Here is a 6,903-nt window from a genome sequence, read left to right on the forward strand (position 1 = left end):
GTAACCTCCTTCGAACCCGCTCAAGAGTGAAGGAAGTCCAGAAAAATGGACCGCTCCTAAGGAGGTTACTCGTCGCCATCATATCTTCGGGAAACAGGGGGAGGATATTGCCAACTGCATGGAAAACCAAAAGATTAGTTATATTTAAAAAAAACAATTGGATTTCCAACTAGAATACCGGTTTCAAAGTTCTACTCGCTACGGAATATCGGAATGCCGCTCTCCTCAACTGACGCGCTGTTTATGCGAACAAAGAACCCGCGCTCTCTCCAGGAATGACTATTCGAGGTGTGCCCCCTGATGATCGACATGAATGGCTGAGGGACCAAGCTATACGAGAAAGGTTCGGATGACTGCAGTGTCTTCAAAAGAGCCTCGAAATGTTCATGGACACGAGTCAATCCGTACTTGTAACTCAGAACCAAGATGCCAATGAGATGCTGCATGCCGGTGGGGTTGAGCTGACTGATTGATATTTCGAGGTGGTTCATCACTCTAACTATGATCTCCGGGATCGGAAACCATAGACGGCAACGCAAAAACACCTCATAACACGTGAATAAGCCTTCCGGGGGATCTTCTGCGCGCTCTCCGGGGACCGGGATGCGGAATTCGACCTCGTCTGGAACATGGCAGAATTCGAGAATGGTGTCAATGTATGAGGGCACAATCCTGCTCGGAGAGTTAGGGTTCACTGGGAAACGGAGCCTACGAGGGAAGGGCGTCTCCAACGGCAGAGTTATCTTGTTGCATACAACAACCCAATACCTTTCAGCTTCTTCAGGGTCAACAGAATGAGGGATAAATTCCTCCTTGGGAGTAATAAGCACCTCGTCATCCTCACCAACGTTTTTGGACTTGGAGGGACGAGGCGCAACCCTCTTGGAATTTTTCTTTCCGGAAGACGTGTCTCTTTAAAAAAAAAAAAAAACTTAAAGAAGAAATGAGAGGGAAGGGAGAGAGATTTCTACCTTAGAAAACTTTTATGGTGGAAAAGTGAGGAATATGAGAAACTTACTCCACCTTCTTATAGGCAAAGAAAGTTACTATTCACCTTCAGACTTTTGGATGTCAATCCTGCCAAACTGATCCCACTTGCCTAACCACTCATTAGAACCAAACAATAAAGGATTCACGATTCTAACGAGCTGGGGGGCTAACTGTTGGGGTCAAAAACGGTCACGACATGATTAACATTCAAAAACCTTCAGAAAAATAAAACAGCCTTCGAAAATCTGCATGGAGCGTTCCTGCTGATGAGCAGAAGAACGTGGCCTGAACCAGTAGATAGAGTTGTAGACGTGCTGCAGTGAGCATATAACTTCATAGGCGTGTCGGCGAATATGGTCTTCTAGGTATGAGTTCTTGCATTGGCGGCTGTGGAATCGGTGAGCTCTGGTGATGGACGTCTTGGACCTCTTCTTTAGGTTTAAGAAACCAATATTTATAGTAAAGGTCGTGCCTCTCTCTTAGAATTTGGAAATATTCATTATATCATTAGATAATAGAATATTTCCATTTTTCATAAGGATGGCCATATATATTGGAATACTTCCTCTTTCTCTTGGATTTAGGAAGATTCCTTCTTGTATAAGTTGGTTACATTATATTAAGGGAGATTTCCATTTAATTCTAAGGCAGGAGAAATCGCTCGGCCTGGAAGCCTGAAGCTGGAGGCAAGACCCTGACCCTAAGGTAGGACCCCAGAAGTCGGAGGCATGAACCTGGAAGCTGGGGTAGTCCTTTCATGGATTATTTTTCCCCAACAATTTATCCCTTATTTTCTGGTTTCATGTTTGAAGGTAGGAAATAACATGATCTTCTTCATAGGACCTCATGAGTTGCACTGTTGTATCAAGTTCCTTGTTGAGTTTGGAGTAGGACATCGGCTCGTCTACTAGAGAAGATGTTAAAGCCTGAGCCATCAATCTGCCTTGTTGGTAGCACTTCAATATACATGCATATTGTTTACAAGGATTCACAGCACTATTGGAGATGTATTGATACGCCCTAAATTAGGGAAGGATCACTCAACCGGACTTAAGGATATGAACTCGCCAAAAACGGATAACTGATGGATTGAATGGTGTCACAAGAGGGGCGGAAAGTCTCTTGATACTACCAGACTTTAATTGTTGCTTGATATGATGCACAAGTCCAACAAAAGAAGGGTTTCTATCCGTTGCTTGATATGACGCACACCAAGAAACAAGAAGTGTTCTACAAAGAAGAAATGAGATAAACTCAATAAAAGGGAAATATCATTGTCTTATTTCGTGGCTCTTAGGCCTTATTTGTAGGATTACAAGTTGTAGAGATCCAAAGAAGAATCTGATAAAAACAAGACATTGAAAATAGAAACAAAGACTTGACAAAATAAAGTCTTTGACTTAAACATGGACTGCCTCTTGATATAGCCACGACCAGGACTTTGAAAAGTGAAGAATATGCTCCTGATATGGGCCAAGACATGTCCCTTTGAGGCCTGGTCGAAATTCATCTTTTCCCTTAGCCAATATTTTATCAGTTTCTCCATTTGGCCCAAACAAGTGTGTGTTTGAATCTTTTTGAAAACCATCAAGCCTAAGACTTTGGACATTTAGAACATGAATTATCACCTTTGGCATGATTGAATTGGTCGTGGTTCATCAGAAAGAAGGTTAGTCATTTCCAGCTTCTCAGGTGGTCTGAATTCGAGAGAACTAAAGATCACCTGATTTGTAAATGGCATAACTGTCACATATGAACTCCGTTTGATCTGATTCTTCTTCTAGGAGCTCCATAATTGAGTTTAGAACATTCTCCAAAGTGATTTCATGTGTAGAAGCCTCGTTGTTTGGAAGATATGAGTCAAACAATGAACATTTATCTTTACTGCTTCCCATGATCAAGCCACGCATGTCTGTTTTGCCCGGTGCACTACCCAAGGGCGCATCATTCCCTCCCTCTTGAAAATTAATTGACCTCAAATCCATTTTACTTGTTTCAAAAGGAAATGAATCAGACAAAAGGAATTTAAAAATCATGTAAAATTTAGTGAAGGAAAATTTTGGAAAGAAACTTCTTTGGAGGTTTGAAGTTGTTTTCCTCAAGTACTTCCAGTTCCATGTTCCAGGAACACAAGTGTTGTGCCGACCTCCTCTGCTTGCTCTCCTTAGGATTTGATCATGATTAACCTGTTCTTTCAAAACAACTAGAGAAACCACATCAAATATACGAATGAAATAATTAAACGGTTTCTCTATCCTTAAGACATCAAAAACATGATCCAAGCTCTTAGGATAATCATCAAGCACATGTGTAAACATCAAGCAAGTAAACTGAGTGCCAAAATTTGGTTTACTTGTTTCAAAATCATGCAAAGCTGTGAAACTGTTAGGAGAAGAAAGAGAAGGTACCAATTTCGAAAACTTCTCAACATGAACAAAAAATCAAATTGATTCTCTGGCCTAATCAATTTTGGTTCATGCTCTTTCCCACTCCAAATTTCTTTCAATGCACAGCTCAATGAAAACAACTCATGAAAAGACATAAGCAAAACGTTTTTCAACCAAGTAAAGATCTGTTTTTGCTTAGAAATTCTCGGGTTCAAAAAGTTTTCATGATGAGCAGAGACAATCAACCCATGATCCTTACAGTGCTTTTGGCTTTGACAGAGGGTTGGCTGAGGAATCACCTTTGGTTCATTGCTGGACGATTGCTCCAACAATTTCTCTGGTGGTGAACTTTTTTTATCATCACGCCTACGACCATGATCATCTCCATCCCTTACGTACATGCATCTCCAAATCTCAGGCTGATGAGCACAGTCAATTCTTTCACTTTTCAGAGGCTGAACCTATTCATCCTGGGCACTCAAAACAAACATTAAAATACCAGGATAATATGTGCAAGACATGTGCTTTTTCAAATCAGAAATCAAAGTCTCTTTCCGAAGAACATGTAGCACTTGTTTCAGCTTTTCAAAACGCACATCAAAGTAAGAATTAATGACCAGAAGGGTTTCAAGGCACGTGATTGCATAGTTTCTAATGAAAAAAAATCAAAACATGCACAAATTTCTCAGAGTTAGAGCACACAAGATCAAGTTCAAACTGAGAATTACTTATCCAAGGCTCATCATGTTTGGCAAAGAAGGTGTTGTAAATCAGAATGTTTCCAAGACATGAAATATCATAGAACATTTCCAAAACGTGCCTATCTTGATCAAATTCTGAACGCAAAAGTTTTAGATCAAGATCAGATTCAGAATAAGAATGGGCAGATTTCAAAACAGAATCACAACAAAAATCGGTTTCAGTTCTAAGTGATTTTGTTTTCTGAAAATTCCTAACCATAAGCTCTTTCCAGGCACGTGTGTGAGAAAATAAATCATCAGTGATCAATTCGTGTTTATAAAAACTCAGATTAAAGCCATTATCCTTAAAACAAACAAAAGAATCACAAGGTTTTCGGAAACAGAAATCTGGTTGTTGCAAAACAAACTCAAATGACTTTTTAGGATGATCAAAACCTTTGTTATGTTTCAAAAACTGATCAAAACTCAAAACAAGGCCAGAATGGATTGCATTTCCATATGGAAAACGTTCTTGATCAGAGAGTTCATCAAGTTCAAACAATTTAAAAGAGTTTATCATGCAAAAACTTTTACTTTTTCAAGACCAAAACGTTTTATGTCACTAGGACTGACTTTAACAAACAAATCAGACACATAACAGATGATACTAAGTCCTTTACGGTGCTCTTGTGGGTTAGGAGACAAAGGGACATGAGTAGTTCCCGGATCAAAGCAAAGTCGACTCTCCATGATGATGGACGTGATGCTTGGTGCTGTCTCATCAAAGATTGGACCAGGTTCGTTTTCCTCATCAAAGATAGGACCTAGATCAATGGGTCTCCTGGTGCCAAGAAGCGGTCCTTGATGTTGGTTGTCGAATGGCTCTTCCACAAAATCCTGTGAAAATAGACTAAGACTACTCGGATGCTCCGGTTGCAAAAAGGTTAGTTCTGCATTAATCTTTTCATTATCAAACATAACTTCAGATTCTGGAGAAGAGAGATCACACTTAGCCTCACAAATCATTAAACTTTCAATCAGCTCTTCATCATACTCATAAAAAATTGGTAAATAATCTGAAAAATCTTTTAGATCTTCAAGGTTGTTTTCGGATTTACCTTTGGATTTTTCACTGATGAATAATGATGGTTCAGCTACAGGTGCACATGTGGTTGTGCTCTTTTTGCTGACGTCCTTGAGTGCTTTCATTACTCCCTCCACAAGGTTGTCACAAAACTCTCGGACTTCAAACTGACTGAAAAGCCTCCTTTGTTCAGCTTCAGTTCTAGATGGTTTAAATTTCTTTCTGCACCTTCGGTTAGGGTTGGCCTGTCCTGCACAGTATTCAACAAGTTATGAGATGAATATTGAAAGATAGCTTGCTGTTGGGATTTTTCTTTGCTACTTCTCTTGTGAAGACCAAACATCTTAACCTGAAAGGCTACTCAACACAAAAGGGTTAACATATAAAAATAATTCTCACACTCTCAAGTGTTTATCTTCCCCCACACACGTGTTTCTCTCGGAAGTTTTAGTGGTCACACAAGAGTCTCCTCTCAAAGTTCTAAGAGAACAAATCAAGTAACCCAATGGCTTATTCAAGAAAACAAGAGATGAACACAAGATAGGAAGATAAGATAATTGGTTTTGAAATCCGTATTAACCACTCCAAGGATGAATTTCTCCTCAGCCACCAGGATTTCCCTTCCACCACCTGGCTAAAATCAAACATTGTTTCTTTTTCTTTTTTTCTTTTTATAGAAGAATGACATTAGGTAAGGTAGTTATCCGGATTGAAGATAGAAAGAAGAAGATGAAGTGTTTAGAAAATGAAAGATAAGAAGATGGATAGATAATACCGGTTGAGTGGCTCTGATACCACTTGATACACCCTAAATTAAGGAAGGATCACTCAGCCGGACTTAAGGATATGATCCGAGAAGGCAAATGACACTTCTGGAACTTAAATGGATTGAAAGGATCGTCAAGAGCTGCGGAATGGCTCTTGATATACCCACAATCTAAGGATAACCACCTAAGAAAGAATGTATTGCGTTGGCTAACCACCAAACAACACACAAAGATGAATTGGTTGACCACCAAATCAACAAGCCGGTTCACACCAATGAACTAGCTAAAGAACTCTCTCTCTTACTCGGAGAAAAGAAGAAAACGAAAATAAACTCAAACTTTGACTTCCTTTATTCATAGATGAGACTACATATATATAGTGTTTGTAGTCAAAGATAAATAAATAAGAACACGGAAAATAATACATAGGAAATAGAAATATTGACTAGAAATAATAAATGAGTCAAAGACTTAGTCTTTCGTGCAGATTGGTCAAGGATGACCCTTCGCCTAATGTCCAGGTTCATCCGAACCAGATGGGTGCACGTCGGTAAGGAGAAGGACGCACGCGAGACAGTCTGGATGGTCCGCTGGGTGAGAATGCATGTCCGTCTTTGGATTCTTCACGATCCAAGCTATGCATGGCTCGACTATTGTCCTTAGAATGTCGAGATGGTCGGGAAAGACGAGCTCTGGTACGGTCAGTTCGATCGTCTGGTTGTGGTTCAAACCAAAAATCCATTCCGGATGTACGCGGGTCGATTCGGTACACAGCTTGGTTAGTCTGATTGGTACGGTCGGATGGGCGAACCTCGGTTGAATTGTTCAGAAGCCCTGATCGCCATGCTGAGCTGGTTCCATGTACTGATCCATGGACTGATCCATGGACTAGGGTACATCATGTATGTCCTGGAGAATAAACAATAATCCTCGGTGCAGTGTAGACACATGGTCTGGATGAAGGAGTATATTCATCGGTACAACCCGCGGGCGTG

Source organism: Brassica oleracea, chromosome C2 (assembly GCF_000695525.1).
Source record: "Brassica oleracea var. oleracea cultivar TO1000 chromosome C2, BOL, whole genome shotgun sequence".
In the NCBI taxonomy this organism is placed as follows: domain Eukaryota; kingdom Viridiplantae; phylum Streptophyta; class Magnoliopsida; order Brassicales; family Brassicaceae; genus Brassica; species Brassica oleracea.